A 19,505-nucleotide genomic window follows, 5' to 3' on the forward strand; every position below is an offset into this window, starting at 1 on the left:
GCAGCATGGACTGGTTGGCAGAGATTTAGCCTAGACTGGGTGGAAAAACAAGCTGTCATGCTTGCTCTTACCAATGATCTTCCATGTGATTGTCATCAAGTTTTCTTATTTATTTTTTTCCCTTTTCAAACTTTCTCTTTTTTTCTCAGGTCAGAAACCCTGAATGACTCTACATTTGCACAGTATTACCACAATAAGGCCTCAGTCTCAAATAGTTTGAAAACATATGTATATATGTCCTTTCAGTCAAGTGATTTTGTCATGTTCGATCTTGACACATCATATAGTGACTCCTGTGTGATGAACAGAGGTACAGGATAGGCCTGTACTCATCGTTCTCAAAGTAGTCAGCTCTTGTACTCATGTAGTCAGTGCTAGCAAGGCTGAACACTTTATACATGCAGACACTTTAATCTCCAGTACAAAAGAGACATGGAGCTACTGGAGAGAGTGCAGTGTAGGGCTATGAAGATGATCAGAGGGCTGGAGCGCCTGCCCTGTGAGGAACGGCTGCGAGAGCTGGGCCTCTTCAGCCTGGGGAAGAGAAGACTGAGGGGGGATCTGATCAATGTGTACAAGTACCTGAAGGGAGGGTGTCAAGGGGACAGGGACAAACTCTTTTCAGTTGTCCCATGTGACAGGACGAGAGGCAATGGGCAGAAATTGAAGCACAGGCAGTTCCATCTGACCGTGAGGGGGAATTTCTTCCCTGTGAGAGTGACGGAGCACTGGCAGAGGTTGCCCAGAGAGGTTGTGGAGTCGCCTTCTCTGGAGATCTTCAAGGCCCTCCTGGGTGCAACCCTGTCTAACATGCTGTAGGTGACCCTGCTGAGCAGGGAGGTTGGACTAGATGATCTCCGGAGATCCCTTCCAACCTTACTGATTCTGTGATTCTGTGAATCTAAGTGCAGCCCTCCGCCTGCTAAAATCCCGCTATGGAGAGAGCCAAGACAAAGGAGCTATAAATTTGGGGTGAGACCTGAAGTGTTTGGACACTGCTGGAGTGGGCAGAAGTTTAAAATCCCACAGTACGCATGTGTCAGTATGAGCTCTACAACGCAGAATGCCACTGTTGTTCTGACTGAGGGACAGGACAAAGGAAATGAGCGTTTGAAAATAGTCATAAATAATAGAAATGGTAGGCCTATTGCATTTTTCTTAAATTAGCAGGAAGAACCTGAACCCAATAAACTGACTTGAAGAAATTTTGTGGAACTGTGAGGGATGGAGGGCTTGATCAGGATAGATCAAGTGTGTGAACAATTTTCAACTGCGTAATTTGTTTCCTGTTTTGAAAGAAATTGCTTAGCCATGAAAGGTTTGTTCAGGAGCATTATCATGTTTTTAAGGGCATTCGGGGAGTTCAGTAGGAAGAAAGCAATTCAATCCTAGCAGATCACTTCCAAACTAAAATACAATTTCATAAAATATTCAACATCTTTGTGGGTTTATAGTTATAGGAACCCATTCTCTTAGGATAAGGTACTGAATCTCTTGCATGTATAATGGAGCCATAGATAATCAGTACTGGTCTTAACTGACAAGAAGGGCAGAATCCATCCTTCCTGACACAAAGCTTTTTGGGGGAACAAAAACGCAAGGAACTCTGTAGCAGGTGAGAGTTATTACTTGAATTTATGAGCAAGTCACCAAACTACAATGCAGCTCCTTTACAGTCTAGAAAAATGCTCATGTGAATGATCGCATTCAAATGTTCCCCAAGCAGGACTCTGGAGTCACAGAGGCCTTGGTTTTGCCCATGATACTACTACAGCTGATACTACTTACTCCACATCACTTTGCTGAGAGCTTTCTGGGAACCCTTCTATACTAGTCCCAGGTGCCCACTCCAGCTAGCTCTGAAAGCCTTAAACTGACTGCCTGCCCTCTACCCAAAGATGAGAGTGACTCTGGAAGAGCAGATCATAGAAAAAGAATAAAAAAAGCTAGGAAGGGAAAGTGATAATCCAACGCATTTTTGTCAAATGCTCAGCAACTGCTCATCAGACAGCAAGGGGAAAGGGACTCCAGCCAAGTCAGTGAGAGGCAGTGACCAGGAGCATAACTTTGAGAGAGTCACTTCCATTGTATTTTCTTTTCTAGTCTTGCATTTACTGAATTTAGGTCAGACCGAGCCTGAGTGACTGAAATGACCAACCTGTGCTTTCTCTAAAACATTTTAATTAAGCTTTGCTCCTCAAGTGCGCATCTGGGACTTTGCCTCTGCTGCCTTTGCTGCCGTGCTGGAGTGCAGATGTGGGTCTCAGCTTTCATAAGAGCAGGGCTCCCATGCCATCCATCGCTCACCTGTATCTGAGATTTCCCCTCTGGGAAGCCAATGTATTTGCATTAAACCAAAAGAAACTGAGGAGCAGGATACAGACTGGGTGGATGCTCAAGGAGTTGAGGTTTTGCCATGAGAACAAGTTCAAGAAAGTACAAGATCTGGGTATTTTTGTGTGTCAGTAATTCAACTGAAAAATCATCACTTTAGAAAAAAAATACATATGTGTGTGTGTGTATATATATATATATGTATATAGGAAGGTTAGAATAAACATATAAACGTATACAGGTATGGTCACATGGAAAAGGAGATTTGTTTTGGAAAGAATAACATAGGGAGTGGCATCTGGAGTATGAAATTTGGAGAAATTAAATATACAGCTACAGCATACTATTTTTGAAAATAATGCACTAAATTATAAAGTCAAAAAATTGATATAGTTTACTAATTAGCATAATTTAATATTAAGGTACACATGAAAGATAGATATAAGAAATCCTGTAGGAAGGTTTATAGCTATTTTTCATCTGCCCACTGAAAATTTTGCAAGTTGTTTTATGCTGTTCTTTCTATCACGTAAACATGACCATTTGCCAGAAATAACTTGTTTTTCCTAAAAATTCCCATATTAGCTTAAGATATTAGAGCCACATAACCTGTTCAGAAAACAAAATCCCTTGGCTGTGAGAGCATAGCCACGCATCTGTGCACCGGTGCATACACAGAACTAGACATCCACTATTATCATGCTTCTTTCTTATTGTTGCTATTGTCCATGAGTTACTTCTATGCAATTAGGTTATGTATCTTCTGAACCTTCAGAAAGTTCCTTCCCAGGGAGGGCACAAGGGGATCAAGAGAGAGATGTGGGAAGTAAAACTGCACAAAGGAGACAGACGTCATTAATCCATCGATCCGACTGCCTGGTTCTGTCTTTCTATGCATTGCTAACTCCCTGGCAGGCTCTAGCCAGGTAGCGTAGGAAGTGCTAATGTGATCTGACTCAAGATCAATACTAACATGGTCTTAGATGCACTGTTTGTGCTTGCCAGAGTACTAGTTTGGAGACAGTACTGGATTATGTTTTACACCATTTTAGCATCTAACAAGCATTTTGGGCCTCTAACAGAAACCAAACACAATTAAATATAAAAAGCTAAGAAAAGGCTGGATGACTCAATGGTGTTGTCACAACACAGTGCACTTTTGACCTCTAGGTTAATAGACTAAAACTTGCTTAAATCAGCCATGACAATGGGCTAAATTCTGCCCTAATTTTTATCCTATATAGCCTCATGGAAACAAGTGGGCTTGCAGGAATTCAGGTAAACATAAAAATTTGTCTTCAGCATTTGGAAATGAATTGGGATTGTAAACTCTGTCCTCATGATCAGCTAAGACATGCAGCTGGTACCACTTGTATTTGTTACCAACTTCAGCTGCTGCAAATACAAAAACATGTCTCTCCCCACCACCAACAACAAAGTCTACCCAGACTGTATAACATCACAGCTCGTCAGGAGATGGTGCAGGGTGGTCCTTCTACCATCGGTCCTCTGTGTGAGCTGTGGGTAAAAGAAGGTCTCCTCCCTCCAAGGGCAAGCCCAGCTCTCTCTGAAAGTACCAAATCCATCTGAAAAAAGAGAAGTGTCTTAATTATATTAGAATTATTCATTGGCTCTTATATCAATTTGTTGCAGATGTTCAGAGCTATAGCTCCCATTGTAGCTACAGGATGCTCTATAGGCATTATGATATGCAATAATTTCAGATAACCTATTAATAAAGAGCCATTTAAGTTCTCTAAACCACTTCATATATGAGACATAAACAAGTATTATTTCATTTGCCAGCAAAATTAACCCATCCATTCATCTGAAATATCCTTGCTTACTTCAAGGATGTTAAGCTTGTGAGCAAAAATTAAATAAAATAGCCAGGAAACCTATGGAAAGGGTAACTGAGAATATATATAGATACCTTAGCCCTGTTTATTTCCTAGGTGACTTCTGACAATTTAGGAAAGATTCACCTGTTCACTTATTTCCTAGGTGACTTGTGACAATATAGTAAAGATTCAGCTCCAAGGAAAGGTTCTATCAAACTTTCACTTCTCCCTGACCAGAGGGTATGTTTTGCTTATGGACACTTCACTATTTTCTTTTTGATTTTAAATTACTCAAAGTAGGATGTTTTCATCACTTCAGACACTTGAGAAAATCTGTCCTATTCGTTCTTGTTCTTGGTTTCTCTGGACAGTGGTTATCAAAGTGAGTGGACAGAAGTCCTCCTGCAGATCCAGCTGGATAATTTAGGATCTCATTGAGATTCTGGTGAAATTTGCCATCTCAGTTGGCTGAGCTCACCTGGAATAGATTGGAGAGTCAATGTAGGAAATGCTTTTCTAGCACTGCTTTGGAAGAGAGGTATGAAAACCAGCTGGAGAGAAATCTTCATCCACCACACTGCTAGCTAACTGGGTATCAATTCAGCACCAAAGGACCTCTGGTAAGGATAAGGACCCACTTTACTGTGTGCTGTCACACAAGACAGGTAGTTTGTTATCCAGAAAAAGCTGGGAATTAGACACACCAGAAGTACTAGACAAACAAAAGGGTATCTGAAAACTGTAGACCAACATTTGTTTGTTTCTAGATGACTATTAGGAGACTTCAGTATCAGCTGAGTTTCTCTAACACTTTTTCATCTAAAGAGATTGTTATTAGAGCGGCTAAAGCAACAAGCATGAGCTATTGATGGGTCTGAGAGAACTTAAAATGTCTGTGCTTTTTTTTAAAAAAAAATAAAGCAGAGGCTGTGCTCGATTTAAAGAAGACATTTTTAATGTAAATAAGCAAGTGCTGCACATAATCCACATAGTTCTGGAACTTAAGGATAAGAAGTTTACACAGCACAATGAAGACAGCTTTGTTTCTCTTTAGAGCTCAGGAAAGCGAAGGTCAGACAAATCAGAATATGGAACATTTGGTTCCTCATTGGCCTCCCTAGTGCTTTTTCCTCTCAGTGCATTTCATTTTCTTGGCAAATGTCTGTGACATATCGGTAAGTCATTTTAACACTTCTTCATGCCCTACTATTTTAGTTTCAAGATCATTAATAAAACAGCAGCTTGGAAGGTGGCACAACAGGCATTCTAGTATGCTAGCAGGTAGGGTGGCTGTCTGATTTTTTTTTCCAGCTATTAGCATAGCCAGACCTTATTCTCATAAATAAACAGCATAGAGTCTGCAGAGAGTTTCATATGAAAAAAATATATATATACATGCACAGTATGCTTTTCACTGAATGGCTATGTGCTATTGAACCACCTATTAGAGAAACTTTACCCTGGAAATTCAGGCCTTATAATATTAAAGTTTTAGAATGAAACCCCCTCAGGCTAGCCCAGCATAAACAATTAGTTGCTCCCTGTTAAACTCCATATCCATAACAGCCCATTCTGAATGTTTCATAAGGTACACTGAGGGACATCATTAGTATGTGAATCTCTTTTGCTAAGATCACAATGAAGCTTTAGGAAGAGAATGCACATATCCAGGGAAGACTGGCAGACAGAAAGTCGCAAGCTGCTCGTGCTGAGTCGATTTAGAATCATGTGAAAGCATTTGAGCCATTAAACTCTATTTCTTTTGATCCTCAAATCTCTGCCTTCACATAATCTTATGAGTACAATTTTCTAAACCAATTTAATATCCTACCTTGGTATTCCCTACTGGGTCTCTGGATAATTTTTTTTAACTGTTTTGTCTTCTTTTCTATTTTCTTTTAAACTTTTATGATTTTTTTTATTCTAATATAAAAGCATCTGAAGTTTTTCTCTTTTAACTTATTTTCTTCTGACACAGTTCAGGGATATCCACCATTCAGTGCATTTCCTCATTTATCTTTATAGGCAAGTCTAATGCTGCTTCTGATCGGCTTCATTGACTGCTGAATCCATGATGCTCTACTTGAAATAGCATGAAATTCACACCATCTTCTCGGTGATCCCTGGCTCAGAATCCACCTCTGAAACTTGAAATCTAAGAACTTTTTTTGCCTTTGTCGACATAAAGAAATTCTACACATCTTAACAGAAATCTTTACCCACAGATAACCCCCTGACTTACTGAAATCAATAGCTAAAATTTTAATAATGCATCACAAATAAGATTTGTCAAGGGGGAAAGTAGGAATCTTAGTTGTCACTGGGCTGAATTAGCATCATAGCATGACACATCATCTTATCTTAGCTCTACTCCACAGTAGCAAGGATTCTGTTGGAAACAGCAGAGTAATTCAAATGCTGAAGGTTAACCACAAGATCACCAATTTCCTGAATTCACTGGCCTAATATGAAAGATACCTAGTATTCCCTCAGAAAGGCAGAATTGTAAAACTCATGTAAACTCACCCTAGTTTATTCTACATGACTCAAGAAATTGCCAAACCCGTATGTAATATTTAAGAGCCCAAATGTCAGAAATGGTTATGCCTCAGTCAAACTCATCCACAAAGGACTCCACCCAAGGCCTCTGTCATTTGTTATAACGGTGCAGATGCCACAAGAGGGATAAAAGAGTTTCTTATAAGTAACGATTCATGTCTTTTAAAAGAAATCAAGATAAAATGAAACCTGACACGACTCATTGGTGCTACGCAAAGGTGGAAATCTCCAATGAGATACCTCAGCATTGAATGCAAAGTGTGAAGCCTCTTTCAGGTGCGACTTTCTCCTGTGCTTATTTATCACTAACACCAACTTTAATGACTTAGGGTTTATCTACACCATGAGCAGAACTGTAATAACAATCTCAGTAGTAATTCACAGCCTTTGCTATTTTGGGCTGAAGCTTTGTGTGGACACTCTTATTTCAAGAGAAGAGTGTCTTTATATAAATTTAGCTAAATTGGAAAGGAATCAACTTTAAGCTGTATCAAACTAGGGCACCTGGACTGAAATAATAGTGTCAGCACACAGATTTAAGCCAAAATAATGAAGGGTGTGAATAATAGCTGATATATTTATTTGGATTCCGTTCAACACACAGTGTTTTGCAGCAGAAGCAGTAGGTGAGGGTTATTTTTAAGATAACTGCACTGATAGTAGTAAATCAAAAATAAAATTAAAAAAAAATCCTTATACTGCAGTTTTTGCAGAGTTGTAGGTAGAATTGTATCATGGCCTGAACTGATCATAGGATCAACAGATAAAAACTAATGTCAGAGAGGGAGAGTCTGAGTGTCTGAACAGGAAAAGTGAGGTTCTTGGTCCGCAGCACAGGAAGCACAGTGCAAACTCATTTCAAAGATGCAAGTAATTTATTTGGACCTAGTTCCTACGCTTCCTGGTTCCTATTAAGCTCCTGTTGAAAAGGAAATGCAATAAAGTAATATGCTTCTGGATCTGGTCCAAGGGGTTCAATATTAAGCAAGTGTTTAGTTCAATTTTACTAAGAAGAAATTACTCATTTGTTTGTAGTTTTGTCAGTGAGTCTGTGACTGCTGAATCAGGGCCAAGAAAATCAGCATCTTTTAGAACTGAGCCCTGATTAAACCAGTAGAATAGCAGCTCAGATCAGGTAGGCTTTGTCTGGCTATTGATCTTATTGACATTAATTTGGTCTCAATTTCAGGAAAGTTTTTTATTTGTTTTAATTTTTCAGGTAAGTTTTTGTTTATTTGTTTTAATTTTTGGTGAATGCCTTAGAGGTTTCCCATTAACTGTTTCCAGTGTAGTAATTTCAAAAATAGCTTTGTGATCTTAGAGTGCACTTTATAAATTATGCCACACAGCTTCCGTATTACAGAAAACGTAGGGAACACCAGGGTGCATATTTTTATTGCTCTATGTGCATAGATAAAAACTGACATTTCCTAAGGGAGTGCTTCAGCCCTGGCTACCACAAAGTTAAATGAGGCCACAAATTCATAATTTATTACTCTCACTTTCAGCAAATCCTTTAGCACCCAACATCAATCTACAATGCTAAAAGTTAAAATTGTCTTTCAGTCAGTAAAGAGAAAGTTTATGAAAGAGATTTTTTTATTAATTTGGATTTGTTGTTGCTTTATAAAGTTTCATCAGCATTTTCTTTTAAAAGTGAATGTTACTGAACTGTCAGGTTAGCAGATAATGCTGGTTTAAATCTCATCTACAATGGTATTAATAGAATAATGCACCTTGCAAGATGGGTTCCATAAATTATTTTACAAACATACAAGTTAACACACAATGGTTTATCAAAATAAAATGTACCTTTTTACTAAGTATCAGATGTCTGGTTAATTATTTTAAAAGCAAAGAAAAATGTTATGCTTCAGGAAAAATAAGTTTATTGAAAGCAACTTCTGGCTTTGGTGTGGTGAGAACGTTTAAAATTTCTTTTAAAATACATTTAAGTCTCTCTCAAGGCAATTTGGCTGGGAATGATCTGACAACTGAGCAGAACAGATACAACTTCAATGCACAGTAGCAGAAAAGAAGTAGAGACAGAGAGTATAAAATACCACCCTATATCTTCGAAGATTGCTGCTGTCACTAATATGCATAAGTGTGAATGGCCCCAAACAGGACATTTATGATTTAGAGCAGAAAGTTCTCGGTGCTGTAAATCCAGCTAAGCAGCACACTAATGCTGCATGTTTGAGTGGTTCCCACTCTGAAAGCAAAGCTGATTTGTTTGATAAGGCCTTCCCATGGAAGTGGTTTTTGTCTTTCTGGTAGGTTCAGAATGAAGAGAAAAGTAAAAGTGAAAAAAATAAGTGCATTTACTTGGCATTAGTAAAACTAATAGCTGCTTACAAACAAAATTTCCCTAGGAACATATTTCCCTACCAAGGATTGTATTATACAACGGACAAGGGCAACAGATGCTGAAGAGAAAAGTAGCGTCAGGATGCTGATAAGCTGGCTGTAAGAGAAGAAAGAATGATAGGAAAGAAAAGAAGTCTGCTTAAAAGCTGATATCAGGAAATGAAGGGCTAAAATGCTGCCCTAAGAAACTGAAACCTCGGACTGGAAGGAATTACCTGGATCATTGCAGCCAGTCCCTTGCAGTCAAGTGCATTCACATAGCTGGCATTTAGGGCACCAATCACCTCATCCAGCTTGGGCCAGCTAAATGCTAAAGCTCTAAACCGAGCTATTTGTCTATGGTCCTGCTACTGTAGAGAGAGATGGGAAACTGTAGTGAGGAAGCAATGAGAAATAAGACAGATCCTACTGAGGTGTCCAAGAACATGTGCCGCAAACGCACCTCGATCCACTAAAACACATCTCAGCAACTTACTGATAACTCCGTTAGTAAAAAGATCAAAGTAATACAAATGACAGCTGGTGACACAGAAAGAAAAGGAGAAAACAACAGGATGGTTCATTTCCATATTCCTGCAATGATCAGTAATTCCTCAGGAAAAAGAAAAAACAATACAAAACGACAGGCTCTAGGAATCTAGTTTTTTGTAATATTAAAGGGAAAAAGCAAAACTTCTGTAACCATTCACTATTATCTTTAGCTGCTGCTCAGTTCTGAGATCCCACTGTTCAGAGTTCTTTAATAATGCCTGAAACATAAAAGAAGTTTAGTGCTGGTAGTCATATATAATAAAATAAATCAAATGACAGTTTTTATTCTACTAATTGTGGGGAAACAAGTCATTCTAATAAAGAGGAAGGAGAAGAAAAAGGAAAATATTCAGCTTGTTTGACAAGCCAAGATTTTATTTCTTAAGGGAAAAAAACCAGGTAGAACTAAGTAAAAGTAGAAATTCCTATCCTGAGGAAGCTTCCTGCGTTCCAGAACTTAAGGTTTTCTATTCATGTTGGCCAGTGAGGATGAAAAAGTGAAACTCAGACAAAACAAAACTCAAACAAAATATTCAATGTAAATTATTTCAGTTTTTGATTAGATGTTTGTCCTGAGCCAGCTCAGGATCAAACATCATGACCTGTGATTCTTCGGGGAACTGCGGTTGAAAAGTCCCATGCCCAGTTCTTGGCTGCCACTTGCGCCACCCAGCTCTACAGCTGCTCTCAGCTAAGCAACAGCAGACGTTTCCTACACCGCGGTTGCTTAAGCCTGCCTGCGTATATTGGTGCCTATATCTCAGCATACGACAATTTTCAACTGTATCATTTTGCTCTATCTAAATTAAAATGAGGTATCCACAAATGAGTTCCCACAAATGAGAAAGAACTACTTGTGAGATATCAGCCAAACAAGACTATCAGCTCTAGACTGAAATTTAATCTGTTTCATATTCCCAAGAAAAATTTTTCTGAAGATATTTGACAAAACCCTGAATTATCTGAGATATCTCGTTGTTGGACTCTTGTCATAGATTATATGTTTTTTTCCGTTTTCTAGTATATTTTTTATCCACAAAGTTGCAGCTATATTTAAAATGCTATTAAATCCAGCCAGTGTTTTCTGAGTTAAGCTTTTTCTCATTTTCAGCTGCCCTTTCTTTCAAAATGAAGTCTGTGTCTTTCAAGTTATTAACTCTGTGGATATTTTTCTCTTTCTTTCTAGAATAAAAGTATTTTCATTTAAAAATTACCAAAACTATTATCAAAACTTTCTATTTCTTGACAACTATGTTTGCTACAGAGAAAACTATGAATAGCCAGTTTGATCAATTAACACTTCAAAAGGCTAAGCAACAATAATATATGTCACTCAGTGATTTCCCATTTATTAATTATAATGACAAATCCTCAACTGAGGATGAAAATGAAGAAACTTTTGATTAACTGTTAAACAAAGGTCTGCCAGAGGCCTTTGTTTCCTCATAATTTCTACTTTTTTTTACTTAATTTTAATTTGAGCCAATCTAACTTCTCATCTTATTGAAAATAGAAAATATAATCTCTTTTTCAGGGCAGCAACTCAGTATCATCCTTAGAGACAGACAAATAAGCACAGAGAGAATGCTAAGCAAGCTGTTTGTGCTCAACTCATCCTTTATTATTTTATTTTATTTTATTTTATTTTTCTTAATTCACTACATTCCATATATAAGTCTGTAGAGTAGCATCTAAATTAAAACAGTACAATATCAGAGACTAGGCAAATATGAACTACAGGTAGAAATTCAGAGAAGGCTAATTCAGCCTATGGGAGACAGGAGATGAATTCCAAGCTTACAGGTGTCAACCCAGAGGGAAACATTTTCTGCACCACTAGAAAGCTCTGAAATAGTCAAACAGAGTATGTTACAGTAATACAGCAATCCTTACGAAAGCAAAGATATGGATAACAGCGTAAGGCTTCACACAGGAGAGGTAGCTTCACAGACCAAGCAACCCAAAGACTGTCCCAAAGAAAGGACTTCCTTGAGACTAGTGCTGTCACCTGGGATGTTCTCACTGACCCTATCTCCTTATTCATTTTTAGTTATATTACGAACGTATTTGAAGATGCATGTGTTGTTAGTTACAATACTTCCTGTAATTTAAAAGTTGAATATTTTCCATTGTACTTTCAAGTGTGGCATTTCTTGAAAGTTTTCCTAACTACTAAAACACTTACTGACCTATTTTAAATATCTCAAGGTCAATAGCAGTGATCAGGACTTATATAGGTCAGCCTAGCTGTGCTAGGAAATGCTAAATATATCATCTCTCTCTCTTTGCATGTTCAGTGTGATTGTACAACAACATTTCCATTTCTTCCATTTTCTTTACTATTTTCTTCTACTCACATCAGAGTGCACTTAGGTTTTCTTATATAATGATTATTTTTAGAAAATACACCTTCTATTCCTCAGTATTATTGCAGAAATATTTGCAGTATCCTCTACTAGGTGGAGGCATCCTGTATGCAGACAACTTTTTGTTCTTAATCATCCATTCTTTTACTCCTTTGTTATCTAAAACAATGTCAGGCAAAGTAGAACACAACTTCCACGTTTCTGTAGCCATCCTCTGAGGTCTTCTCATCTCTTATCATTTATCTAACAACCAGCCAGTGACAGCTACATGTTATTTCAGCTGTAATGAGCAAACAGATTTCATTTGCTTAGTTTATGAGATAGGACACAAAACACTTTATTTATACGTCTAGTTTAAGGTATTTCACATAAACATCAGGCTTGGCATTCAGTCAGACTCCAGGGATCATGTCTACAAATTAGGTAGCCAAGAGAAGCACTTAATTGGGATTTGGATTATTGAGATGAAATGTGGCCACTGGCAACAGTCCAGATTCCTAACACTGCAATATTCTGTCCAAAAAAAAAAAAAAAAAAAAAAAAAAAAAAAAAAATTAGATAATTTTGTAAGCATATTGGGAGACAGGTTCAGGATAGCATGAACAAATCTTTGCTATGGAACAGATCTTCTGACTTTATTGCAAATGTAACTCAAGCAAATATCCCCAAGAAACTTAGGAAAAAGGAATGTTTATAGTTGCAGTCTTACATTTCTTTACTATAATTTTAAAATGTGAGTTCATCAAGCAGGGTACCATTTCTTCCTCGGTAATTTGAAAAGGACAGTAATGATTCATAAAACAAGATGCTATTAGTGCTCTAGAGGGCACACGTCTGTGTTTTGTATTAGTCTAATAATTTCTTCTGGATGAGGTAGATAAACCCTTAGCTTCTATAGATACCAAATCTGATATTGAATATTAGAGTTGCCAATAAATCTGCAAAAATTTACTGCCTACTGTGAAAATTAAAGTGAAATGAAAGTTTTGCTGACCCAGCCTACCTACTTGTACTTACTTATGCATGATAATGCTGATCTCTGAAAACAAATTTGGAAGATGCTTCTTTCTAAATGAAAAAAGTGGAGCTGGATTTGTACACTTAACATTTTATGAGCTTCATAGGTATTTTAGTGGGCATAGACTGAAACACAGGAAGTTCCACCTGAACGTAAGGAAAACCTTCTTTACTGTGAGAGTGACGGAGCACTGGCACAGGTTGCCCAGAGAGGTTGTGGAGGCTCCTTCTCTGGAGATATTCAAAACCCACATGGACACGATCCTGTTCAACATGTTCTAAGTGACCCTGCTTCAGCAGAGCAGTTGGATTAGATGATCTCCAGAGGTCCCTTCCAACCTCAGCCATACTGTGATTTTGTGATTCAAAATGGCCTCAGGCTATATCTCATAAAATTGTTCATCGATTTCCTGTTCATGTATTTTTTAATAGGAAAAAAAAATACTCTCTATATTTTTTTTGAAGGGAGGGAAATACCAATTTTGATTAAAATATACTTTATTTTTATAAGTCAATAAAAATTCAGATTTGGGTGGGGAGTGTCTTTGTTGAGATGTATGAACATCTCAATTCTGGACAGGTATCATATCAAGCAGTTTCTATATGAGCTACTAGGGGGCCTTTGTGAGTACTGTAATTTGGATGTGTCACGTACTCATTCTCTTTCAGGTCTAGGCTGGACTATCTATACCTATTTTATGTGTAAATGCATAGAGAGGTCTGCTCTTTGGTTTCTAAGAGACTGAAAATGAGAAAGGAGTCTTCCACTCCATAAGCTACAACTCATCCAGCAGAGCAGGGACACTCAATTTAGGGTGACAAAAATGTTTTATTTCCTCAGAAATGTGTATCATTTTATTATTTGCTATTGCAGAAACATTTTTGAAATATTTTCTTTCATAAAACATTTTATATTTTCATTTTGAGTTTCATTCTAAGAGAAAAAAATTTTGATGTACAGAATCTCTATAGGGCATATATTAAACTGATTATTCTATAATCATATGTGTATGACTATATAGCATGTCAGAAGCTGTTTACTTGAATAAGAAACTTTTTTTAAGGTTTCAACAAATATCTCATTATGTCTGAGAGAAAAGAGGATGGTTACCTCGCAGCAGTGAGTGCTCTGTAAATTCAGGCCCTCTCTTACCTTGTGGCATGTTCATAGAGCTCTGCCATCTGTTTTAGCATGAGGCACTTTTGCACTGATATAATGACATCCATAAAGGGAGTTGTTCCCATATAACTACATAATTAGAAAAAATCACACTGCTAACCGATGTAGTTATACTGATACAGAATCAATGAGTGGGCTGCATCTACCAAAGCATGAGACTACACTGAGATGCAGCTCTTTGGCTACAGATGAGCCAGGATCAGAGAAAAGTATCCCTGTCTTGTTCTCATCACTCCTCTACTTCCTTAGCAAAGATTATCACCCATCAGATCTGCTAAAAAAATCTCCATGTGTCACTACTCCCTCACCAAAATGATGAAAGCAAAGAAAAAAAAATCCAGCAACACTACAATTCTAACATTAACAATGATAGCTATTTTCTATCATTTTAACATAATCAGGTTGGACGCAATCAGGTCTAAGGGAACAGTAGTCCCCAGGCAGGGTGGCATGAAGCTACTCACAGCAGCTCAGTCCAGCTCAGGTACCACCTGTGTAGGCATCTAACCATGCCCTGAGCTTATCCTGCAGCCACAGGTAGGGGTGAAGCTTGGGAGGAGCTTGTCAGGATCTTGTGAGCTTCCTTTAAACTACACAGGTTAAGTATTACTAGTAGAACACCCATCAGGGAATTAAAACAGAGCCTAAACATGAAATTTTGTGTATGAGTGGTAATTTTACCTGTTTATGCACAAATCCCCTAAGAGAATCTGAATTGTACCATTTTCTGCGTCACTTTGGACTTTGCTCATCCCTGGAAGGCTTTGACAAGTAGTTACTCCAGAAATTGTGTGTTTGCTGTTTGAATTGTTTTTCTCGTTAAGAAAAGCTTTCTCTGATCTTTTCTTTCCAGTTTCTCTGAATGTTTATTGGTCTTTTTCTTCATATACACTCTGTGACACACTGTGGCTCTTTTTCAGTGCATTTTACTTAGTGTGTTTTCTTCCACCTCCTTGCCTATTCTTCACCTTCAGTCTCCTGTAAAGACAGCAGGATCACAGTAAAGTTAAATCAAAATTTCCAACATTTAACAAGAAAGTGGGTTCAAAATCAAGCAAAGTTTGCTTGCTAGTCCATATTTAGAGGAGACACTGAATTAGTTTCACACACCTTCAGAGGAAAATATTTTAAAAGTATCCATTACTTAGACAGACTGATAGAAATACCCAGTATAGGACTGTGTAGTGTTGATAAAATTAGAGAGTTTTATACCCATATGCTCTTAAATGCAACTCACAATCCCTTGACATAGGTTAACTTTTCAAAAGCCAAAATACTGTCTACATTTTCTAAACACCCCGTACTTCTGAAAAGTGGGTTCCTTTGTAAGTCTTTCTTTTTCTCTTGCATTGTATGTCTTCATAAAGATTTCATTAAAAGAAATATACATACATCAAAATAAATACAACAACAAAATCCTTCTCTTCATTTCCTTATTACAGCATTCAAGATCTTTGTGGCACTGTGCCTAGTTTATATTACCAGGACTAGGTTCTTGCAAATGAAACTCTTTCAATTAGTGTTTCAGGAAGCAATTAAATTGTCTAAAATGTATTAATGAATACACTGAAATCTGGAAGAGTACCCTTTTCCTAATACTTCCATTATTAATTCACCATCTGTTTTGTTTTGTTCTCGCACTAGTGTACACTTTCAGTAACCTCATGTCCACAGGAGACAGTATTCTCCAAAAGCAAAGCCAAAAAATTTAAGCTCATAATCAGTCTCAATTATGCAGTATACATTCCAAATAATTTTACAGATACAATAATCAAGGATGACTTTTTTCTCTTTTATTTAAATGTTCTGTGTGGCAAAGAAACTCTCTGAATAACTGTCATTTTGATCTTCGTTTTCTTGCAACAATAAAGACAATTAAATACTTGGCCTCACTGTGTGGGGTTATTGCTATAGCAGACAAAGCAGCCAACGTACAGCGCAAGGACAGACACAATAATGAGGGGCAGGGGCAGTGGAGCTTTCATTAGAGAAACAAGAACAGGCATCTGACACATTTGGGGTATTATTTGTGTAGCGTATTTGAAAGAATTTGAGCTAATTGAGAGAATGCCATGTGCATCACCATCTGTGGAGAGCATCCATAAAATATCCGGAGGTGATAACTTAAAAAGACATATGAAAAATACTAATTTATTCAGGCTGCCAGAAGTATTTCTTTCCGTGTTTTAAGGGTAGGAATCATCTCAGCTGAGCTTAAACTTATGTAAAGCACCAAACAGCCTCACATCCGCACTGAGCAGAAGACACTGCTCACTTGCACCTTTGTGGCTCTTTCACGTGGCGAAATAAAGTGCAGGGTGAGATGTGGTGTTGACTGGTGTTACACTGCGGGACAGAGCAGTCATTACTTTTTCACTGCAATATCGAATACATGCATGGGTAATACTTAAGGACCTGAAGCAACTTTAATGTTTCTAGCCCCATGACAGCTTATCCTGAATATGCATTTACTCCTGGAGATCCTGGGATATCATCCCTCACCTTTTCCAGCTTTATTAGGATTACAATATGTGTACAAAACTGGATTGTTGCAAACAACGCCAATGATATTTTACTTTACTGGTGAATGGGCCATATTTAGTCAATGGTGAAACTCCCTCCTGATAAAACCAATGCTCCTGGACTTCTACGGGCTATCCAGCAGTTTCCACATCAGATATGAGACATTTGTGTTGTCATGTACACTCTTTAATTACCTGGAACAAGCCAGCTGTCCTTCTCCAGATCGTGCTGCTACGCTGCCAGGAATCAGCTCAGCTTAAAACAAATTTGAAGAGATGAGGTCAGTTGCTGGCAAAGGGATTTCTGTGGAATTTCTCTGGAAATAGCTAGATCTTCAAGCACAAAATAGCCAAAATCTGGACAGCTTCAGAGAACATGGTAATGTCCATTTTAAACACAAGCTTTTAGAAGGGCCAGAGGCAATGTGCACCGGGAATGATTACTTTCACTTGATTGATACCTCTGGTTTCTTGAATTTTGGGGACGGTGTGGGTGGAAGAATAAGACTTACCATTTTATATATTTAAATCAGTTATAGACTCCACATTTGAAGTTTCAGATTCTTTTTTTTATTATATTTTTGTACAAACGGTAAATAGACCAGTGGCTGAGCAACATAATAAAACTAGGAAATGGATTCTCATACTGCAAGAAATTTTTAGGTATAAAACAGTTTAATATACTTTGCAGGTCAGAGTGTCAGGTGGAAGATAACCTCAGCTCCCAAGCATAAGGAAGGTGACATATAGATCATGCGTAAGTAGATGGAAGGAGTCAAATAGCAGTCTGAGGATTAGTGTATACTGCCAATATGTGACTGAAACAGCAACTGTAGATTACAAGCCTAAGGTCCTCAGGCTCCCAGGCTGGACTGTAGTTGCTACTTATATTTGATCATTTAAAAATTATCTTGGATGTGTCCAAATGAGTTGCATTTATGTCCTAGTCCTCTGTCAATTTGCAAGAGCTTAAAGAAAAAAAGAAACAGAAAAAGAAAAAGAAAAGAAAATTGCATTCATGCTCACTTTAAGGAGGCCTTTTATTACCAGAGCAATGTAATGGGATCTAGTATATGGGAGATTTAGTCCTTAAATTTTAAACATTATATAAAAATTTAAATTAGTCTGTATTCCTCAGATTGTTGTCATTATAGAAAGGTCAGAGATGATGAATTGTTTGTTGCTGCTGCAGATATAATGTACTGTACAGTTCTATTATTTGCTGTTGAAGAAAACATGATTTATTGGATAGTGTCTGAAAATATTTGCTCCAGGCCTGCAGTATATGAAATATATAGCCTATATTCAACCGTTCTGCTTAAGAGAACTACTGTTCAGCCCTCTGAGGCCACAAATGGGATCTTTCTGCTGGTCTAAAGCATTATTTAGCTATGCAGCAGGTACATTGTTTCTTCAAAATACTTTTTACAGCTACAGATCAAATAGCCTAATTAATAAAAAATAAATCAAATGAACAAAACATGCACTAAGCAGTATTCCAAATGCTATTGACCTTTACAGTTGTTTGAGAAGGCAGTCTGCATGTTGCAACCACAGACACTCACATGATATGAGCTGCAGTTAGAAAATCAGCCAAAAAAGCTGTGGTTGCTAATAATAGACAGAAATAAGATATAAGTTTGAATGCTATCTTGTCAAAAAAGCTATGTATGAAGCAGTTTCATGATCTTATTTAAGCACTGTGAATTTATTTTTTCTCCATTCCTGAATCAGAATCAAATAAGTAAAAAAAATCACAATTTTTACAAGCTAAAAACCTAAAATGTAAAGTAACCTTCAGTTTCATTTCAGATGGTTTAGTCTTGATAACTTAAAAATTACTGTATTTATCTCAAAGTTAGAATCCAGAAGGTGAATTTAAGTGACAAAAATGGAGAAATGGGAATAATGGAGAAACTGGAAGCCCTTTTCAGAGAAATTAAAACTAGCACCTTTTCTGTGAATATACTCAGTTTTAGGAAATTAGCATTTTCTAACAAATAAAAGGCTGCTGAAAATTTTTTGACCTGTTTTAGTTATACATTCTGATCCATAAATTCATCATTTGCTTTCATACCTCTAGTGTTCAAGCAGCATCCAAGCAATGGCCATTTCCATTTTTGAAAAATCACTTCTTAGCCCACCTCGCGGCATCAGACCTTCTACGAGCAGTGGGACATGCAGCCATTTTGAAAGTGGACAATTTTTCATGAGTTTCTCTGAAGCAAGTTCCATTCTTCGGTCTCTGCTGCCAAATTCATCTTTGTCTGTGAAAAAATAAGAATAAAGACTTATCATTAGCAGAGATGATTTCCTAGTCTTTTGAGAATTATGCCATCAGACTCTGAAGTGCTTTACAAAAATGTGGCAAATTCCTCTCAGCTGGTAACTCTGCTAATGTCAGTGGAGTTACGGCAGGAATGAATTTGTTTCGATGAGACTATCACAAGGAGTATACCACTGTTCAGCTGTTGCATTTGTTAGTAACTTACTTTCCTCTTAGCTCTGAAGAGTAGAGCTGAAGCTTCACGGATCTATTTTTAGATCTATTTTTAAGCTATGTAAAGTATTTGCCTCCCAGATCAAGGAATTACGAAGCCAAACTTGCCATAGCACAGACTGGTGGAAAATGGGCTAGATTGAAGAAATGTCTTTGAAATATTCTTAGAGACCCAGCATGAAACCTGGTTAAAGTGGTATAGCTTTCCATTCTAAAGGTCATGTTCAGAATTGGCTTATAACTTTATGAGAGTATTACTTTTCAAGCTGAAATTGTCCATAGTTA

General features: G+C 37.5%; 1 long non-coding RNA gene across 1 annotated transcript; it reads right to left on the reverse strand.

Moving 5' to 3' along the window:
* Nucleotides 1–15,121: 15,121 nt before the first annotated feature.
* Nucleotides 15,122–18,981, reverse strand: LOC134138002 (uncharacterized). The gene is made up of 3 exons (XR_009957795.1): nucleotides 18,798–18,981; nucleotides 16,916–16,976; nucleotides 15,122–15,176 (listed from the first exon to the last, which is right to left on the reverse strand). It is a non-coding gene; the product is annotated as an uncharacterized LOC134138002 (long non-coding RNA).
* Nucleotides 18,982–19,505: the final 524 nt, after the last annotated feature.

This window comes from Rhea pennata, chromosome 3, assembly GCF_028389875.1.
Source record: "Rhea pennata isolate bPtePen1 chromosome 3, bPtePen1.pri, whole genome shotgun sequence".
Lineage (NCBI taxonomy): Eukaryota > Metazoa > Chordata > Aves > Rheiformes > Rheidae > Rhea > Rhea pennata.